This window comes from Chelon labrosus (genome assembly GCF_963514085.1).
Source record: "Chelon labrosus genome assembly, chromosome: 1".
In the NCBI taxonomy this organism is placed as follows: Eukaryota; Metazoa; Chordata; class Actinopteri; order Mugiliformes; family Mugilidae; genus Chelon; species Chelon labrosus.
In genome coordinates, this window is record NC_140337.1 from 31,836,847 (window position 1) to 31,848,796 (window position 11,950).

Below are 11,950 nucleotides of genomic sequence, written 5' to 3' on the forward strand. Positions count from 1 at the left end.
ACAATAAAAATAAATAAATATATAAAATACAACAAAAGAACAATAAAAACATCTGAATCACATCATGTTAGAATTATCAGCGAAACACTGCTTTAACTGAGTTAAACAGGTGAATAAAATACCATATCACTATTATTACATTACTGAGTATGAATGTGCATCATATCAATGTAAGGCTAATTCACTTTTGTTTTCTCTTTATTATTTGATGAGATGATCTAAATCTCATCAGTCACATTAAATAATTAAATACTATAAAATAAGTGCAGTAGAATAAAAGTAAAATCACAAGCACACTCAAAAACAAGTGGAAATGTGACAGTTTTATTGACTTTAGTTGCTTTAGTTGTCAGTTTAACTCACCGGGATGAAAAATAAAGTTTTATTCTTATTGTTGCTTTTGTATCTTTATAGTTGAAGGTTGAAGCAACAGATGCTGTTGGCGTCGCTGTTATGAATCACATCACTAAAGGATCACTTCATGCCGGGAAGCCTCTACGTGAGACCTTCATCAGTCATTGGATCACATGTAAATAGGAGGCCAGTGGTGGTTTTGTGACATGCAAAGAACTCCTGGTTCTGTTTGTTTTCCACATGTTCCACACACACCTGCTCCGACGACACATTCGTCAACAGGACACCGACGGCAGTGGACAAACAGGAGAGGGACACGAGAAAACACAACAGGAAAGGTTGGACTCTTTAACGTCTTCATATTCATTCAACTCAATTCAGTATTATGAAATCATGAATTACCACTGACATAGTAAGAATAAGACTCCCACACATTTGGGCTTTGACTGATTACACTCGTTATGTTGTTAACTATTTATCCTGCATGACGTTTGAACGATGCAAGAACATATTTGTTCTATTGTCCCAAACTTCTCTTCTACTTTTTGTGTGTCTTGTTCTTGAAACTGCTTTAAGTCACCAAACTCTGTTGTAAAGTTCTCGTTTCCTCTTCATGAATGTCACGAGAAGTTTGTGAGATTTGACGGTTGGCAAAAAAAACCCCCAAAAAACTGACACATGAGGTTGAAGTGTTGTGCTCCGTTCATGCGACTCTGTCCTCGGAGCTGGTCCTTGTGAAAGAAATGAAGAACGAGATCCTATTTTAGATCCTAGAGCAATACACAGTTGTCAAGAAAACATTTGCCATACGCAAAAGACAAACCCTAAAGCCCTTTGCATATGGAGTGACTCTCTGGTCATCCATCTCTTTGTTGTTGACTCTGGTGGACGTTCCAGGCTCTGGTTGCCTTGGTAACTCTCTAACTCACCACTAATCCATCTGGGATCATCTGACGCTCCAAGCCCGCTGATCAGCTGATCAGCACAGTGGATCTGGTGGTAGGAACCAAAATGGCGGACAGTGTTTCTCTGGTGGAAAGATTTTGGAAACTCAACAGAATCAACAGAATCTAACTGGTTGTCAACTCAGAAATGAGATGGACAGACTTACTCGCTGACTTTGGTTTATTTTCATGGCCCCTTGTTGCCAAGTCACTGCTAACTGTCAGAGGGGGAGAACTTTCCTGTATGTTCCTGCAACTGTAACGTACGTGAGCAAACAAATCCTTGGTTTACTCAGTTTAACTACCACTGGAGTCGACGTCCAAATCACATGACAAGTTTAAGACGAAGTAGCAGCAAGACACAGTCTCACTGAGTCTCTTTTCAACTTGTGTAGAACGTGCTAACTTCAAACTATGGACCAGTTTTTAAATTATGTTGATAGGCCAAGTAAAACTAAACTTAGTATAAATAATTGACGCCATGCTTTTTCCTGAATATTGTCGTCATGTTTAGTGCAGGAAGAAACAGCGAAAAGGAAAACCCTAGCAAGCGGAGAGTGCTAGTTGGCTTTAAGGGCTTGAAAGCAAAAAAAAAACAAATAGAAAATGATATGGCAATGGTTGCTAAGGAAGAGGGAAAAGTTGTGGGAGTGACAACGGCTTACCTTACTTATTCGACAATACTTATTGTGACGCCTGATAGTTTTGTAAATGTAAATAGTTGTACAAAAAATGCCTGACGCATGTCCTGCATTTTAATGTAAATAGTTGTAAATAACTTTGTTTGCTAAATTTGTACATAAGCTTTTGAAATGTACAGTTTAGATTTGCGTTCTCTCTAAGTTATAAAAATGGTTTGTTAAACTTGTTTGTGGTTGTCACAAGTTTTTCCAACTCTGATTTTATGTTTTTAGTGTGATTTTAGGTCCAGTATGTTAATACAGTATGTCAAAATAAAAAAATAAATAAATGTAAAGTCACACATGTGAGGTTGTGCTGAATAGAATGACACCAATCAAGGTGAGGTAAACTGTTTTTAAGATGAAATATAAAGGTAAAAGCAAAAGTAGTCAAAAATGGCCAATTATACTGTAGACCTCAGAGGGTTAATCAGTCACTTGAGTGGTGAAACAATCAGAAACACAAGTTGAAACAAAGGCAGCTGGTCTGTGGATGATTACCAACTGTTAACGACCACATACTCACCTGTAATCGGACCAAACTGTTTATTTGTTTGTTTTCTTTCTCCAATGAAAGCTGCTGTACAGACTCCAGACTCAAACTCCCCAACAGTCCTGTGGAAGACTTGGATGAAACGCCTTTAAGAAACCCAACAAGTTGTCTTTGTTTCAGCTTGAGCTGGCATTAAAAACTGCAGGTGAATATACACTATATTACCAAAAGTATTCGCTCACCTGCCTTTACTCATTCTATGAACTGAAGTGCCATCCCATTCCTAACTCATAGAATTCAATATGATGTCGGTCCACCTTTTGCAGCTATTACAGCTTCAACTCTTCTGGGAAGACTGTCCACAAGGTTGAGGAGAGTGTTTATAGGAATTTTTGACCATTCTTCCAAAAGCGCATTGGTGAGGTCACACACTGATGTTGGTCGAGAAGGCCTGGCTCTCAGTCTCCGCTCTAATTCATCCCAAAGGTGTTCTATCGGGTTCAGGTCAGGACTCTGTGCAGGCCAGTCAAGTTCATCCACACCAGACTCTGTCATCCACGTCTTTATGGACCTTGCTTTGTGCACTGGTGCACAGTCATGTTGGAAGAGGAAGGGGCCCGCTCCAAACTGTTCCCACAAGGTTGGGAGCATGGAATTGTCCAAAATGTTTTGGTATCCTGAAGCATTCAATGTTCCTTTCACTGGAACTAAGGGGCCAAGCCCAGCTCCTGAAAAACAACCCCATACCATAATTCCTCCTCCACCAAATTTCACAGTTGGCACAATGCAATCTGAAATGTACCGTTCTCCTGGCAACCTCCAAACCCAGACTCGTCCATCAGATTGCCAGATGGTAAAGCGTGATTCATCACTCCAGAGAACGCGTCTCCACTGCTCTAGAGGCCAGTGGCGGCGTGCTTTACACCATTGCATCCGACGCCTTGCATTGCACTTGGTGATGTGTGGCTTGGCTGCAGCTGCTCGGCCATGGAAACCCATTCCATGAAGCTCTCTGCGTACTGTACTTGGGCTAATCTGAAGGTCACATGAAGTTTGTAGCTCTGTAGCAATTGACTGTGCAGAAAGTCGGCGACCTCTTTGCACTATGCGCTTCAGCATCCGCTGACCCCTCTCCGTCACTTTACGTGGCCTACCACTTCGTGGCTGAGTTGCTGTTTTTCCCAAACGCTTCCATTTTGTTATAATAGAGCTGACAGTTGACTGTGGAATATTTAGGAGCGAGGAAATTTCACGACTGGATTTGTTGCACAAGTGGCATCCTATGACAGTTCCACGCTGGAATTCACTGAGCTCCTGAGAGCGGCCCATTCTTTCACAAATGTCTTGTTTCACAGTCTGCATGCCTGAGTGCTTGAATTTATACACCTGGGGCCAGCCCAAGTGATTAGAACACCTGATTCTGATCATTTGAATGGGTGAGCGAATACTTTTGGTAATATAGTGTAACTCTGACCATCAGCACGCTCAGCTCCAGTCCTCTCTTGGTTCTGTCTGCAGGTGAACTCTTTGATTCCTGTCTCATCTTTGAGCTGCGTTCACTCAGGTTTTTATCAGCTCTTAAATTAGATTCAAGTCTGTCCAAGTGAGAGCTTCAGAGTCTTAAACCATCCTTCTTTTTCTCAAGATCACATCAAACAATCTCAACAATCAAATCCACTCAAGTCACTGACTCTTCTAGGATGACGAATGTCTTTTCTGCGGCACTGTTGGAAACTTGAACATCGTCAGCATAAGCAATGACTTTGATGATTTTGCAGCTTCATATGGACATTTCATTTCTGTCTCCTTCTTCTTCTGTCTCCTGCAGGTCATGTCCATCAACTCCTCCACTCCCTCCAACTTCTCCACCCCTCTTTTCTACTTTGATTGCAGGGGTGCATTGGGCAGCATCGTCATCTACACCTCATACACCGTTGTGAGCGTGCTCCTCCTCCTCCCACTCTACATCTTCGTCATCTGCGCGGGTTTCAGGCGATCGAGGCGTCAGCGCGTCACGCCTGCCGGGGCGACAACGAGCCACTCTGACTTCTTCACCTACCACATGATGGTTGTGGAGATTATGAGTGTCTTCGGGTCGTTCTTCTACACTCTGGGCAGCTTCTTCATTTGCAGCACGTTGACTTTCATTGGTGTGTATGCGTTCCACATTACGTTTCCAGGACAGACTATGTTTCACGTACTAACGTCCATTGAGTGCTACCTCGCAGTTGTTCACCCTGTCATCTACATGCGCCTGAGAGAAACATGCGGGATCAGGATTAGAAACTTCAGCGTCCTGTGTGCTTGGGGGCTGTGCTTTGGGTGGGTAGGGGTATCACAACTGTACATGCCCGGTTTCCCCACCATCCCATTTCTCTGCTACACCAGTGTCTGCATATTTATTACGTCTTTCTGCTGCCTGTACGTCGTCTACGTTCTGACTCGTCCAGGGCCCGGGAAGGTGGGAAACCCCAAGGTCGACCAATCGAAGCAGAGGGCTTTCCACATGATTATTGCCATAAACGTAGTGCTGCTGCTGCGGTTTCTCGGGCTCCTGGTTTGTTTCGGATTGGCAGAAACGGTTGAGATGGATCATAAGGACTTGTGTGCACTGATGGATTCAGGGCTCTGGCTGACGGTGCCCAGCAGTCTGCTTCTACCACTGCTGTTCCTGCACAGAGCGGGAAAGCTATCATTTTGTAGGAAGAGCAGTGGATCAGGACAGAGGGTCAAGTGAATAGTTTCACGGAAATGGAAGTAATGGTTGCTTAGCTTAAAATCAGGAAGCTTTAACCCCTTCCAGCCAACCAGAATTTTATGTAACCAACTTCCAGTAAGTAGGCAATACAATACTGTGTGTGGTGGCTTCTCTGTCCCTATAAGATCAGTCTTTAAACCAATAAAAACAAATGCCCAAGTGTATTTTATTCAAAAGAATATGAACGTAGATACAAAGCATATAGCTCGAGCTAACCAGCTAGCCTTCATCAAATTCAAAGTCAACTGAATTAGCTTTAATTACATTTTGTCCTTTATCAACTATGCACCACATGGTGACATGACAGAATCTGAACCCTGTGCCTAAATTTTATACAATTTCATAAATAAATACCTTATTAGGTTGTTTTACAGTTATGTGTTAGGTAGGTTTGTGGTGTGTTGTCATACTTTGCATATTTTTGCTGTATGTTTAGGCACTTATTATGTGCCTTTATTTTATTTATCTGGTTTGGGTTCCTGTAGACTGATGTATTATATAATCATATGTAAATTGCTCATAAATTGTCGACAGAATAAAAAACATTGTACGATTCAACAGTCTTTCCTTTCCTTTACTCTGTCCAAACACTTTCCATATACACATGTCGTACACAGATTGCCATTACTTTGCAGAGCACATTTTTTGCTTCCAACTGGATTGTGTTTGCCTGGAAGCCAGCACATATTTGTAGCTCTCAGTTTGGAAGTGATTTCTGAAATTTCTGAAACCTGAAATTAAATTAGATTTTCTAGCCACAGGAAAAACAAACTGTTGACTTCTGCCTCATAAAACTTGTAAATTTGAGAATGAATAAGAGCCTCGTGACGACGCATCAATAAAAGATGATGTTATTGAAACTCTTCACTCTCTTCACAATGAAAACAAAAGTCACATTTGTCCATAGAACCACAGGACAAACGGGCTAAATAGCTTTCTGTTAGATTTGTCATGAATTAATGTGTTTGTGTAGACTTGAAGCCAGACCAAATTCCCCTGCCCAGACATTTTCTCTCTGTTTGGAACAGATTCTGCTCCAGCAAAGATCTACTGGGCCAATCAGATCGTTCGGGCGGGCCTTAATGTGGTGATGGACAAAAGAGTAGTCGTAAAAGTCATCTGAGCCTCAGCTAATAGTAGCTCTTCCTAGCTTCTTAGCCTCCCAGCTAATAGTACCTCTTCCTAGCTTCTTAGCCTCCCAGCTAATAGTACCTCTTCCTAGCTTCTTAGCCTCCCAGCTAATAGTACCTCTTCCTAGCTTCTTGTCTCCCAGCTAATAGTACCTATTCCTAGCTTCTTAGCCTCCCGGCTAATAGTACCTCTTCCTAGCTTCTTGTCTCCCAGCTAGTACCTATTCCTAGCTTCTTAGCCTCCTGGCTAATAGTACCTATTCCTAGCTTCCTGGCTAATAACAGCTCCTTGCCTATCATCTAACAGTAGTTCTTTCTAGCTTCCTAGTCTCCCAGCTAATAGTAGCTCTTCCTAGCATAGCAAGTCTGAGCAGAAGTTGCCGTTGGTGTGTTGGTAAATGTAACATTTTCTTTCCAAAAGAGAATATGACTCAATTTATGCAAACATTAAAAGATTAAGAATATAAAAGATCATTTTATACTATATATAAGCATTGTTTTACATTAAACCGCTACGTCAGTGAAATAAAACTGTGTCCACCTTTAATCTGTTCTGTCTCGTGTACCTTTATCTCTATTTTCTGTTGTATTTTGTGCCATTGTTTTATTAGGTGCTATTTAAATGAAGTTGTTATTACTGATTATGCACACAGTGAAGATGATGTCTTTGGTCATTTGTTTAACCACTGGGAGGCCAGCTGGGAAACACAACATTAGTTCTGCTTTGCATCTGCTCCTAGGCCTCACCGGTACAGGGACCTGTAACAGGAGAATTATGAGTTGTTGAATTTTTAGGGACTGGTCCAACGCAAAGAGACAACTCTCAAGCGTGCAACCTTGTCCTTGATAAAATATACGATAAATAAGTTTGGGAGGAAAAATAATTACAAGTGGTGATGTTTTCTTTTAAGAAATCTTTCAAGGTAACCTGCAGAAGGCGAATGTGTTTTAAAAACCAGCATTAAAACCTAAATGATCCCAAACCAGGCAAAATTTTGTTCACCCGTCCCACTAAAATTCAATAAAATTCGAAACCGCCCAATTTGGCTGCCAATCAAGAATGAGATTACACCCATGCTCAACACAGTGTGAATTGTACTGCACCATATCAACACAGTAACACCACAACTTTCATCACCTTGTAAAAAGCGTTAGCAACCACACAGAAATGTCCCATCAACAGGTGACCATCCCAGAACAACATAACAGAAGCCGTGCAACCGCTCCGCAAGAGGTTTTCTATTTAGATCAGCACTTTTACTACATATTAAACAAATGTTTAATTCAGTTTGTTATGAAAAAAATCCCAAATCTGGCCAGTGGATTTTAGAATGTATAGTAAGTCACATGAGACTTTTAATTCAGCAGCTAGTTTATTCTTAAACTTCACACACAGCAATAAAGAATTTTGTTGTATACTTAGCAGTTGAATCAATCTTTTTATTTATTTATTTATTTATTTAAATGTTGTAGCCCCATTAACATGCACACACCAACTTCAAAATACATTCCTCAAAAAACACAATAGCAGCTACATTGAAATGCTGTGCTCACATTACCGTTGATAAAGTCATTTTCAATGAATCGTTGGTGAGCTGGCCTCTTTGTGTTTATGAGCCCCTGAGCAGCATTTTGTGAGTCAAAATGTGAACACAGCATAACAAACCGGATATAATGATTCAAACCTGAACTTCAATTGAAACTGAATTTTGACCCAAACTTTCACACAAACATTCCAACAAAATTTCAGGTTTCTGATTATGCACATTGCAAATTATCTTTAAGTGCAGAAAGATAGTTTTCTGGTCTTGTGCAGATACAACAGAGGTAACACTAAACTGCTGGGCAGACTAAACCAATACCCAGACACTTGTACTATGCAGCCAACACTTTCACTTAGCAGTGTTGACTCCTCTAGACTTGCAGTGACAAGGATTCCCAGAAACCACAGCCACTGCACTACAGTTATGGCCATAACAGTATAGAATGCCCTTTGCTTTGTTTGGTCAGCATGCTGCCTGTCCCTGCCTCCTTCCCCTGGTCCTTGACGAATCAGAACAAAGAGAACTGAAAGGCTGCAGAAAGAGATAATGGCTAAGGATAAGACTAAAAGGAAGAAACCTGGGATTGTGGGAACAGTTGAAACAGTCGAAACAGTGGGATACTGCAAAATAGTTACACCGCTCCAAACGCAGCACAAAAACCAAGTGAAAGCACAACTGATGTTCCTGATCCTGATCCCACGGGCAGCTTTGAGGCCCCGGTATGTGATGGGGTGAACGACGGCCAGGTAGCGTTCAACACAGGTGAGAACGTGAAAGAAAGTCTCTCCAAAGTAAATTATTGAATAAAGGAAAAACCCTACCACTGTCAGATATGGGAGATCACAGTAGTAACCACAATAGTATAAGATTCTCCCCAAAACCCAAATGAGCTCCAAAACGGCCATGTGGTAGGTGAAGATGTCAGAGTGGCTTATCATCTGGATGGAGCGCTGCTGTTGTCGCCATCGTTGGTATCCGAGGTAGAGGACGAAGGTGGAGAGAGGGAAGAGGAGGACGAATCTGGTGACGACGATGGCACTGCCATTGAAAATAACATCTGTTGTATGGATGCAGGACAGCTGCACTGAATCAAGAGAGGAGTTGAGGGGATACGAGGAGTTGACTGACATGACGGCTGTATGGCGTGAAGATGGATGCCTGTGGATTTTTAAAAGGTGTTTAATAGATTACCATCTTACTTTAGCATTTTAACATTTGCTTATTAGCTCAAATCAGGTCCCAAATATTTCTTGCCCTAACCTTACTGTATTTTGTGACAAACCCATTCAGTGGCTTTATAGGCATTCCACAAGAAAAGAATTTAATAACCAGATGTCAGTAGGGTTCAGTTGCTGAGGATAAACATTTGAGCATGAATTCAAATTAACAAGGTCATGAGCGAACACCCACCGTGGAATCAGTGTTTCTTTGGGATCGTCGTTCTTGAGGTTCAGTTGAGGGGTTACAAGGAGTTGACTGACGTGTCGACTATGTGGAGTGAAGATGAGATGCCTGTCAAGAAGAAAAGAAGAAGGTGTGCTGTTAAAGAACATACATTGACTCTACATTTATGTCTTTTTTATTTGCTGAAGAAACATGTAAAAAGATTCCTGAGAGGTCTGGGGTGAATTTTTTCTTGAGGTCTATTCTGGATTTGATCAAGGTTGTAAAATGTTCTTTTAGTTTTAACGGATCTCCAGTCAAACACAACAACCAGCAGCTCTTCTTCTTCTTCTGCCATCAGGAGGTTACCCTTATGAGTCTGTGAAGGTTTTCAGTCATCCAGGTCATGGTAAATCCAAAAAAGGTTCAAAAACAAGGCAACTCTACAAGATGAAACGTCTTCTCAAAAATACTCTACAAGTCCAGTTGCCTTTTTTTTTTTACCTTTTTTGGATGTTACCATTCTGAATTATGATGCACATGTTAAAGGTATAATCAGCAACACTATAGGGCAGCATGAATTTAACAAGTTAACATCCCATTTACCTCAAATCAGCCCCCTCTAAAGAGGGACAAGGACCATGCTTGGTCACAACCCATCTAGCAACTGTTGAGAAATTTCCCCACAAAAATCTATTAACCAGATGTCAATAGAATTCATCTTCTAAGGATTAAAATTTTACGCAGCATGAAAACATAAACTGACAATCACAAGGTTATCAGTGAACGCCAACCTTGGAATCGGAGTCTGTTTATGATCCTTCCTCTCCCGTGTCTCCAAACTCAATGACTTCTGTTCACTGGCGTCCGGTCCAAATAAACTGATGTGTGCTGATGTGTGGAGGTTATTAATGATGCCCATGTGCCAGGTTGATAAAATGAACCAAGAGGTATTTTGCATGTTGTAAAACAAAATTAAGAAGACATGATGTTGTAAGTCACAGCAGGCAAATGTTCTTGTCATATTAGCCGCCCAGCTGGAGGTCAAAGTGCAGTCAGTGGTTTGGTTAAGAGTGCACGACATGGTTTAGTCTGTAGCTATGGTGTCGTTGATATGGCACTCCATAATGTCACACATCCTTTGGTTAGATGAGTAATTGTTTCCTAAAATGGTTATTGGTGACCTGTTCATCCTGTATCTTGAGCTCAGAGTATAAATTGATTCGAAAATTTCAGAAAACATGCAACAAAACTAGACAGAAGAAACAGTCGTGATAATTAGGTAGAGTAATTTAACTGGGGTTCACTGATATGATTTTTTTTTAAATAAGGTTACAAATGAGTTAATGTTAATTACAAATTAACACAAGATGACAAACTGAAAAATATTTATTAAATATAATTTTTTTTATTGCTTTTCCGAGTGTGATTCTCTGTGTCGAGTGAGCTTCTTTGCATATGTTTTACTTACAAGAGCTGTTGTTTATCCTCTTTAGTCCAGACCTTCTGAGCGCATGGAGGCCATTACTGTTACAAACACCCATGGCTCACAAACCCTAGCGAGCATCAAGTTAATATTTATGAGTTCAATTGCAGCTCCAGTTAAAGGTTCTCATCTAAACAATCTTACCTTTTTATACCCCGGGTTACGGGTAACTGCAGTACTCCGGTACTCAGTTTCAAAGTTTTAGGGCCCCACTAACCTTTCTCACACAATCCCTGTTCATGTAATTTAACACTAAACTCTTTAATTTCTTCACACAGAAAATTCTCCATCCTCCTTCTATTCTCCTGATTACATTTATCAAGTACCTGTTTTAACTTTGAGTGCTTTATGCAATCTTCTTATTCAGATCCACATGTCTTGATGTCTTCAATCGAGGAAAATATAGTTTTAAAGCTCGTTTCTTGAGAATTTTATACACTTTTCCTAGACCTAGGCTATACTTAATTCAAAATTAAAGACATAACACCCAGCAGACTGATTTCTTTTTAATCTTGTTTGTGTGGGAAAATATGTGGTGGATAAAGTCTCAAACAAATTTCAGTTATGGAATAAAAGGTGTTTATTTTCACAGAACTCAATTCAATGAGTGGATTTTCCATTTATACACACACAGTAGTAGTTCCTTTCCATATCTCCTAGAAATCCTACAAACTGTTGCTTACCTTCAGTCTTAGTAACAGTCATTCTCAGCAGATATTCTGTTATAATAAACAATCCCTTTTCCACTTATCAAACATTCCTGGTAAAGTAGGCGAAAACTCCGGCTGCTCATCTGTGTCCGTCTACTTTTCCATAAAGGACATATGAAAACCAAACTTCATCAACAAAAGACATAGAAAATAAAGACTTAAAAAAAAAAAAAAACTTTCCTATTTGTCTATCCTTAGATTAAATCACTGCACGAAACATGCAAATCAAAGAATTTATTGTAACAAATAATTACTTCATACTAATAGAGTAACAACATTTCACAACTTTATCACATTGTGAAATCATTAGCAATCTCCTATTAGCACTATAAACGCCCTATCAACAGGTAGCCATCCCAGAACACCTCAACAAAAGCCAATCCCTCCCCATGAATCTTCAGCTAGACCAGGACGTATTTCACACACATAATAAACAAATGTTTAGTTTTACAATTTTGCCAGGAGAAG